Below are 10,890 nucleotides of genomic sequence, written 5' to 3' on the forward strand. Positions count from 1 at the left end.
GCTAGATCAGACCAACTACAAGATGTGGTCAACATGTATTAAGTCATACCTTCAAGGGCAAGACTTATGGCAAGTTACAAATGGAACCAACCCTCGGGTATCGACAGCCGACATCAACGGGTCGATCGGGAAATGGCATGTGAAAGTGGGTCGTGCCATGTTTGTGATGAGGACCACGGTTGAAGAAGAAGTTCTTGATCATATACAAGAAAGCGAGTATCCTAAGCAAGCATGGGATACTTTTGCAGCATTATTCTCAAAGAAGAACGATGCACGTCTCCAACTTCTTGAATGGGAAGTGATGTCAACCCCTCAAGGAGTGATACCAATATCCCAATACTTCTGAAAGATTAAAAATCTATGCCGGGAGATCAGTGAACTTGATGTCGAATCGAAAATCACTGAGGGACGTATGAAACGAATAATTATGCACGGTCTTCGACCTGAGTATAGGAGTTTCGTGGCTGCCATACAAGGTTGGGCAAATCAGCCTAACTTGTCCGAGTTCTAGAATTTGTTGGTCGGGCAGGAGGTTTTGGCCAAGCAATTAGCGGGAACATCAATCAAGAATGATACCGAGGCTTTGTATGTCGAAAAGTCAAAGGAAAAAACCCCATCAGAATCAGTTTAATCAAAACAATAATACCTGGAGTAATAATAAATATAAACGGGGTAACTGGGAAAAGAAAAAGACCTACGAGAAGAAGGATTCGGAAGAGAAAAAGCTGAATAAAGGGTTCAAAAAGTTTTCGTATTCGTGTCACAATTGCAACCGAAAATGGCATATGGCGAAGGATTGCCGAGCACCAAAACAAGACGAAGGAAATTATGTAGAGGCTGAAGAAACAGCGTGGGATGCCGAGGCGCATGCTATCCACGAAGAGAAAGTGTCCATAATCAAGTACAAGCACTAACTATTTCAATAGAAACAAAGGCGAATAGATTGGATGACTGGATTGTAGACTCGGGCCACTCAAATCACCTAACCGGAGACAAAACAAAGTTGTCGAGTACAATGGGGTATAATGGTAGCCGAGTTGTGGTGCTAGCCGATAACTCTAAACAAAAAATTTTGAGATAGGAAACGTCGTGTTTCCGACCGGTGGAAGAGAAGACGGGATGACTCTCGAAAGTGTTTATCATGTTCTTTGGATGAAAAATCTCATGTCGGTTCCCCAAATAACCGAGACTGGAAAATACGTTTTATTCGGACCGAACAATGCTAAGGTATTCGACAAATTTGAAACAAAATATGTCCCGATTCTACTAAACGGAAGCATTGGCCGCTTTAAAGCCCGTTTAGTAGCTCGCAGGTTCTCTCAGGAAGATGGGCTGGACTATGACGAAACGTTTAGTCTCGTAGAAAAGTTGTCAACAATTTGTGTGATCTTGGCTGTAGCTACAAGTCAAGGTTGGAAGCTACATCAAATGGATGTAAATAACGCCTTTTGTATGGCAATTTGGGTCACACAATTTATATGGATCAACCGGTCGGGTTTGAGGAAAAGTTAAATCTTGGTTATGTTTGTAAGCTGAAGAAAGCACTATACGGGTTGAAGCAGTCCCCACGTGCTTGGTATGGGAAAATAGGAGAATTCCTAGAATATAGTGGGTACACGAGCACACCATCTTATGCAAGCTTATTTGTGAAAAATAATGGGAAACAAACCGCCATCATATTAATATATGTGGATGACCTAGTTATAACCGGAGATTGGAAAGAAGAAATTAACTAGACCAGATCTTGCTTTCTCAGTAGGTGTATTGAGCCGGTTCATGCAAGCACAAAGAAAACCGCATATGTATGCAGCGAAACGTGTATTACGATATGTGAAAAACACGTTTAATTATGGAGTTAAGTTTAAGAAGGAGACATGAATTGAACTCAAGGGATTCTTTAACTCCGACTATGATTGCGATCCAAGTGGTAGGCGATCGACTACTAGGTACGTATTTTTTGTTAATGATAGCCCAATATCGTGGTGTAGTAAGAGACAACCGACCGTGTCTCTATCAACCACTGAAGCCGAGTACCCGAGCTGCTGCAGTTGTAGCTCAAGAACTTGTATGGTTGAAGCGATTGTTTGGTGACATGAATCAGAAAGTTGAGTACAATGTTAAGTTAATGTGTGACAACATTTCAGCAATTACTTAGCCTAAAACCCTACGTTCCATGCACGAACTAAGCATATTGAAGTGCATTACCATTTTATACGGGAAAAAAGTTTTGAACGGGTAGATAGAGCTCAAGTATGTTGACACAAAGTTACAAGTTGCAGATGCCTTAACCAAAGGTTTGTCTAAATAGAAGGTGGTGCAATTTCAGTCCAGTTTGAATATGGGAAAAGTTAGTGTTGAGAGGGAGTGTGAAATATATCACCGACTATGAAGCCGACTAAGTTATAAGACTCAAGGGTGGTACGGTTTGGTCTCAAGGGTTGGTTTCAGTGGAGATCATAAAGGATATAAAATTCAAAGACTTAATTGAAATTTTTTGGTTAGTTAGATAATTTTGTGTATAAGTTTTGAATTAGTTCAGTTTGTATTTGAGCAGGAGTCGTATGCCTCTGCCTTGCTGGGCAAGTTTAATTTTTAGTATAAATAGGGTTTAGTTTCCTTCATTAGTATTGTATCTCTTTATTCAATTAATAAAAGAGTCGAACTAGTCAAGTTCAAAACGTGCGTATCGGTTTGTTCGTGATATCCAGGTTAACATCCAACATTTTCATCATTCATACTCAGAATGCGGTGTGTATATATAACTATATATGCATACACCAAAAGTATCATGACCCAAATCACACTTTGTTGAATAACACTTGGACCAGGAACGATGAGGAACACAACTAGTAGGGGATTTAAAAGAAGTATACGGAGGTATACCAAAAAATACATCAGTTTTGCATTTCGTCAAAAAAAAATTGAGGGGTATTTTAGGATACCCCTACTTATAAGCTAGATCTTCCCCTGTTTGGAACCGCCTTGCACGTAAAATGGTACATGATTCGTGGATTTTAAAAGAACAATATCATCTAGTGAGTAACTAATATTATTTAATTTGAAGTATCACTTGACTTATAAGGCCAAGCGAAGTGTCTTCGAGTAGACTCGGCCTAGCGTGGGAACATCGCCCCATACACTTCGGGCAAACCAAAAACGAATCCACCCAGTGGCGGCCCCCGTTCTCTCTTCCAACGGTCATAACTAAAAAAACAACTAAATTCAATCTATATAAACTTAACCAATTAACATATTTACCACACAAATTCATCATCTATTCTCTCTACATACCTAAATTTCTAAAAGAAAAAAATATATATGAATCCTTCATGATAGGTCAGAGGTTCGAACTAAACGAGGAGTTAAACTTGTGGCTAAGGATACCTATGAAGTAGCAATAGTTCAAAATGTCACTAAAGTCTAGGGTTAGAACATCCTAAAACGATTTGATGAAGTAGAAAAAGAAACAGTCGGAACCTAAAGCCTCATCAGAGTTATCACAGTCCCAAACTACCACTTTTATTTCCTCAGCTGAAATCATATCTATGAGTGTGTCTGCTTCTTGGGACAATAACCTGCTAATATGTGAAACATACATGTTAAATCTACACAATATTTTCTTATATTTTATCCTGCTTCTAATCTCACGTCCATGGTTATTTGTTACTTTTTGCATGATTACTGAATTTGCAAGTAATTTGTAGACGAAAATGAAGGTATATGGGAAAAATGTAGAATTCAAGAAAATAAAAACGATACGGGTCGTATATTCAATACTAACAGTATGGATAGTTTTAAGTTTAAAACATAATCAAAACATGGCAAAACTTTTCCTTCGATCTTCAATATTTTTTTGCATGCGTGCGTATTAAAAGTCAGTTACGCTGAGTTAGTTCTAGCTTAAACAAGCTAGTCACATGTTATTCTTACATATACGTACACGTTCGTATCCGAAGACACTATTCTTACTTACAAGTTACTACCCGTACTTACATTCTTACCTGTTACATATTTTTACATTATACTCTTACAGTCTTGCACAGATATTAGAAGGGTTTACCACCCTAACTCTTGTACATATGTTATAGAGTCTGTCACTCTAACTCTTGCACAGATATTGGAAGGGTATGCCGCGCTAACTCTTACACATATATTATAAGGGTTGCCGCCCAAACTCTTGTACATATATTATAAGGATCTGCAACCCTAATTCTTGTGTTCCATCCTTTCTACAACTATTACAATCATATATGCAATAAATTGATAAAAACATACGACATTTTCTTACAACCTACAATTGTATTTAAACTAGCATTTTGACCCGCCGCGTTGCGGCGGGGTGTAAACCTTAACCGAAGAAACTAATGATGTCCAAACGCTACCAAGAAATCGGTCGTTGATTAACCTTAATTTATAACATTCGAGACTTCATATACAAAAACGAAACCACTTTATATGCTTCATACCATCAAACACAAATCCTATCATCTGTCGCCGCGACCGCGATACCACTTTACCGTAGCCACCACAGCTCTTTTTTTGTCTTTCTCATGTCTCATATTCTATCTGTCAATGTCTCTATCTTCTCCCTCAACACACTACAGCACCACCATATTGACAAATTTTAGCTTAGTTTGACAGTATCTAACCTTCCAAAGCTTTACCAATTCATTTAAAAATGAGTTTACAATCGCTTTAGATCTCACTTGAAGTGGTGATTAGTTCAAAAAGTAGAAGGTAAGGGAATTCAATTATACACTACAGAAACGAAACGAAATGAAATTACCTTTACAAATGAAGCTACATCAAGCCCTTGTATGTACATAATGCTGCAACTGTTAACAACAAATCAAGCAGCCATTTAAGCCAATGTAAATCTTCTGTTATGTAAAATTATAACACGTACATATTGTTGCAACTATTAGCAGCAAGTCAAATAACTATTTAGCATTGCAACCCAAAGTATAGGAGCAAAGCTTCATACCTGTTGTCTGTCGAGGAGAAAGGCCGGTTGAGGTTGCATTACATGGGAACATAACCTGCATTTTACAACATGATTTATTAACAAAACCAAGATATTAGTTAAAAACTGGGACAATAAGAATAAAACTTACATGCCCACAAAAGTAGTCTACAAACATCAATCACTATCACAGGGCGAATTAGTTTCAGCTGTAGGAAAAGTGTTGGTGATATAATAAATTCTGGAAGCAGTTGCAGGGTAATTAGATTCATGAAATAATTTGTCGTCTATAAATGAAAATATACTAATTACCTGCTCCTTAGACTTGAGCCACTGTACATCCAAATATTGTAAAAGACTAATCTTTAATAGACACTGTAACATATATAAAGCCATTAGTAAATAACACAATAAATGACTGCAAATAAATATTTCTTCATCTTACACCAATGACCACAACACAGTGAACATTGTGGAGTCTCAACTTTTAACAATTGTAAATATTAGGATTTGTTTTGCCTACCAAAAAATGTCATTGACTCCACACTCTTGTTGAAACCACCCTCTGCTGTTTCTATCTTTCTGTTGCAAATCCCATCACATAGAACACCATATCAATATTATCAATTTTATCAGTAGAAGCAAACCTAACTTACTGTTGAAATTGGCTTACCATTCCGATGAGATGGAACAATAAATGTGACGGAGAACATCTACAGATTGATTTAGGGTTCTTTAGCGAAATGTGTAAGAGTGGGAACGTAAGGAAGCAAACAATTTCAAATTCAAGTAAAACCCTAACTACCAAACCAATACCTTAATCGCCATATTAAATCATCATGCGTTTAAGATCAAGAAGTTGACTGAGAGATCTTTGGCATGCGACATCATTTACAGATGATTTAGCTCTCGAACGTGTCGTATCGATTGAGACTTCGATGAAGATGAAATGAGGGTAGAAAAAAAGGAGGAGAATGAGTCGTGTGGTATGAAGTTGGAAATAATAAACACGTGTAATGAAACGTGGAAACAATTTGATGGAGTAGACACGTAGTATGATGTACAAGGATTAGCTTCACTTAGTACAAACCATTATGCAGAAGAAACTTTGTAATTGTAATATATATATAATGACTTATATTTAAATGACGTATATAGAAGGGTTTTAAAATTGATAGCCAAATAGAACGGTTTTGGAGGAAAATCACATAACTTGGTTTAAGTATATAGACGGGTTTTAAAATTGACAGCCAAAGAAGGGTTTTGGAGGAAAATCACATAACTTGGTTAAGAATCGCATGTGGATGTGATTAACGCGTTGGAAGATCAAAGATAAGAGGATTAAGATCATTTTTTGAGTTTTTTTTTCCTGATTTTGTGTTAAAATAATTGAACATGTTATATCTACGTGTTATTTTTGATTCAACATCATCTTAGACTAAATTTTTATATTACTTAGGTATTAGATGAGTTTTGACTTGTTTTGATGAATAATCTATGAAAACTTGCTTGGTCTTGGTAAATGATAAATCCATATTTTAATCACTTATGATCTATATGAATATTTTGAGTTTGTTGTTTTATCCACCTATTTAATGTGATTATGACGATTTTAAAGTATAGTCTTGTACTTTGGAGTTGGTAATGTTAATATTTTATTATGTTTAGGTTGTAGGTTTCTATAGTGTATATTGCCTTGTACTTTTTAGTATATCATATTTAGGTTATTGGTTTCTGTTTGTAAAATCTAGATTTTGAGATTAGACTAAGTTGATTTTTTTGACAGGAAAGAAAATATGAGTTATGTTTAGATTAAGTCATTAAACATTTTAACTCTTGAAGTCTTGAACCCTACACAATTAAGTCTGCAAAATATGCAAATATAAACGTCAATATATATTTAGTCTTTAATATATATGCTAACTATGTTTATATTTTTATTATAATAAAAACACAAGATATTTTTCTATAATATATAATCATACAACCTAAGCAATAACAAACTTCCAGTGTTATTTTCGCGTTTATGTTTTTATTATAAAACAAATGATAATTGTTATTGTTATAATATATAATCATTCAACCTAAGCGACAACAAACTGTCGGTGTTATTTTCGCGTTTAATGATTGAAAAGATCACGCATACCGTGCGTGTACACTAAATTCGGCTCTCGAAATCCTTTCAACACGTGTGGTTGCCATTACGGTCCACGTGTTCTCACCTCTCCAGGTAGCCACACGTACACCCACCCGCTTCTTCGTACACGTGTCTTGATGCATCCGTGTAACCCTAAGGTTCAATTGACTTCCTTCATTTGTCATTTAGTGAACAACAACTCAACTTCTACGTGTCATATGCTCTCTGATTCCACATCACAACATTCCTCTTGCCATCACATATACGTATATATATATATCTCTATATACATGGATATATACCTAGCTAGGTCCATCATTAATAATAATAGTTATTGTTATTATTGTTATATAATATGGTGAAGCCTAGTGGAGGTGGTGGTAGAACGGAGAAAAAGGAAGGACGTTACAAGGGTGTTAGAATGAGGAAATGGGGCAAGTGGGTCGCGGAGGTTCGGCAACCGAACAGCCGCGACCGAATATGGTTGGGATCATACGACACGGCCGAGGAGGCCGCGCGAGCTTACGACGCCGCGCTCTTTTGTCTACGCGGCCCAACCGCAATAATTAACTTCCCTACCCATCCACCGAACATTCCCACAACAGCTGACCTCTCCCCGTCCCAGATACAAGTGGCGGCGTCACGACATGCTCGCGGCTTGTCCGCGGACTGTTCTTTGGTGGCTCAGGATGGTAACCCGAAAACGGAGTATTGGGAGGGGCAAGAGTGTAATTTACTAAGAAAATTTGGGAATACGACGTCGTATTTTCAAGCGGAAGAGGACGGTGGTGGTGGTGGTGGCGGTGTGGTGGTTGATAGGGAACGTTTATGGGCATATTGAGCTATTGAAGAAGAGAAGAGAAGAGTAGAATGGATAGTAGGATGAAGGATAGATGTGAAAAGATTAGGTTAATAGTTTTCGAGGTGGTTTCGGTTATATATAGCATACGTAATGTGGTAAAAGTATGACCGTAAGAGGGTAAAAAATAAGTATCGATTTATTTGTTTATTTATTATTTTCGTTCTTGTATACGTGTAGCATGAATATCCTTATCCTTAGTATGTTATATTATTAAAGAGTAAATAAAACATAAATTTATCGAAAAGTTGTTGGAATTAGATTATTATGGCTTTCCCGTTTTACCCACAACGGAGGATGGACCTGCCCCGTGAAACAGTGTGACCATAAAGAATTAGGAGGATATTCTTTTAGAAGAAAAACTAAACCAGTAAACCACATCTTGGTTTGAATTTCTTTTGTGATGCATTATATAAAGTTGGAATGTCTTATTAAACAAACTATAAAGGTGTATCGGTTTTAATTAATTCCAACTAATATTTTTTATCGATGTTGGGTTTAATTAACGAATTGACTGATAACGTTCTCATTTATTTTTATCATAATTGTTCTCAATGGTTCGCGGCTGCAAAATATTAACGTTGCTAGTTACAGGTTGTCTAACGTTGCTAGTTACATGTTGTATGAAAAGTCACATTTTTTTTGCCGAGAAACTCAATTTGAACATCACCACCGCCAACTGACTCGCCATCACTTGAGCACTACTAACCGATTCTAACAATGGTTCTAGGTTTCGGCAACCTCAATAATTAAGGATTTTATTATAAAAAGATTTCTAACAGTACAATCTAAAGATACAAATTATTTTGTCTTGATCAGGTCACTTTTTTGTCTCAATTAGATCATTCAATTTATTAATTAGTAGTATATAATTAATTTTAAGATAATTATAACAGCAAAAAAATGCACTTAAAAATCGGAACGAGTATTCCTTAACATAATAGCCGATATGTGACTGGTAACTACTGCTTAACAAATAGCCGATGAATACCGGTTATTTATGAAACACGATTTTGCAAGCATATATGAAACTAAAATTAGTAATACCTGACCTGAATTCTGCATATTGCCATCCCTTGAGCCACACCATGAGCTATATTGGTAGTGAATATCACTATATTTAGATTCACATGAGCTTGATCTTAAATTAGATTAATAGTTTTGCCTAGTGATTTAAAACCGGTTTGTACCGGTAGATTGAACTGGTAATACCGGGTTTCGTATATTAGGCAGGCATTTTAAGTATGATATTTTTGGACGGTTTGCTAGAACATCATACTGACGATTTTTTCTAAAATATCAGTTTAAGCTGGCTAACCGGTTTTACCCAAGAGATTTTGATATTTTGCGTCACATATTTTTAATAATTACTTTTAACCTAACAATTAGCATTTAAACGAATAAACTTTTGGATTATTTTTTCAAAATCGAGTGCTTTTGTATTATTTTTTTATTTGGGATTAACTTTTTAGATTATATTTTATTATAAAATCATATACTTATGGATTATTTTTTTAGATAAAGTTGCATTTATATGAAATTACAAGGTAAACTATTCAACCTGGTTAAACCTCTCGGTACATCCCATTCAACCAGTTATACCACTTTTTAGCCTAACCCGGTACGAGTTTAAAACAGATTTTTAAAACATTGGTTTTGCCCATCTTTTTATTCTATAATCGGTGTATTGGTTTTATTAATCTCAACTATCATCTTTTGATAACTGTCTGTCCCAACTAACGAATTGGCTAATAACAATTCCACTTTTTATCATATTTGTTCCCAACGATCCGCGATTAACAGAATGCTAGCGCCTTACTAATTATTTTTTATCAGCAAATATATCACTTACGATAAATAGTAGCTATCCATCTCGTTATAAAACACAAATTAAAAGTTAAGTGACCTAATTGAGACAAATTGAAAGTTGAGTGACCTAATTCAGACAAAACAAAATATAAGTAATTTAATTGAAACAAAGTTGAAACTTTATTACTATTATACAGTGTTTTCTCATTTTGGGATAACTTTGTGAACCAAAAGGATATATTTTATTTTACCATATACTGCTTTATTTTTATACTTATTTGGTTTGAACTTTGAATGTTTTGACTAATCTATTTGTACACCACTATTGTTTGCTCTGATTGAGCCATCATGTCCACTTACTTTATTTCCCATAGATTAGACTAAGAGCGTCTATAATAAGCCACACCCCCCTAATGTTTGTGTGACATGGCAATTAAACAAACTTCATGTGGAAATTATTCTATCATTGTGGTGCCAAGTCCATGAACTGCAAACATGCATAATGGGTCTCTCCCCTCTTATACACACATACTATATATGCATATACATACACATACATATTTAATATTTTTCAATAAGATTTGTAAAGGTTTGTTACTGTGGAAAAAAGTTGATATTTTTAAGAAAAGTTTGAAATCTGATATGGCGATGATGTGCCGGTTTGTATGAGTTTGTTATTGTGGATGTTCTAAGTGTTGTGGGGGGGCGTCACTTCATTCCCCCTCATCGAACTTCAACCCTTAAAAACCATGACACATTCCCAGTCGCTAAGTCTTTGCCCCCTCTTCCCAAGCCAGTAAAAAAGATGGGGTCCACCTCCATTTCATCAAATCATCTTTTTTTTATATCTTTGTTAACTAACTCCTCTTAGTAACACATGTTTTTTAGGGTTGGTTGGTTAATACCCCACAACCCACATAATAGTGATTTGATATAACTTTTTGATTAACCCCCCCCCCCACACACACACACAAAACACATAGTCTTATACATTTCTTTATAGTCCAGAAGTGCAATTAAAATTCTCGATATCGCCAACACCGTTATCTTGCTCCGCCACCACCGTCATATCCTTGGTCTTTGTTTTGTATGTAAGGCCTCGGTTCGGTGTCATACTTTAAC

The 10,890-nt window shown here is 35.9% G+C and overlaps 1 pseudogene; it reads left to right on the plus strand.

The window, feature by feature from the left end:
- The first annotated feature begins 7,455 nt into the window (after positions 1-7,455).
- LOC143630211 (ethylene-responsive transcription factor ERF016 pseudogene) lies at positions 7,456-7,941 on the plus strand (annotated as a pseudogene).
- The last annotated feature ends 2,949 nt before the right edge of the window (positions 7,942-10,890 follow it).

This window comes from Bidens hawaiensis, unplaced genomic scaffold (assembly GCF_021521415.1).
Source record: "Bidens hawaiensis isolate Kalapana, Puna unplaced genomic scaffold, B.hawaiensis_p1.1 tig00005588_1, whole genome shotgun sequence".
Taxonomy (NCBI): domain Eukaryota; kingdom Viridiplantae; phylum Streptophyta; class Magnoliopsida; order Asterales; family Asteraceae; genus Bidens; species Bidens hawaiensis.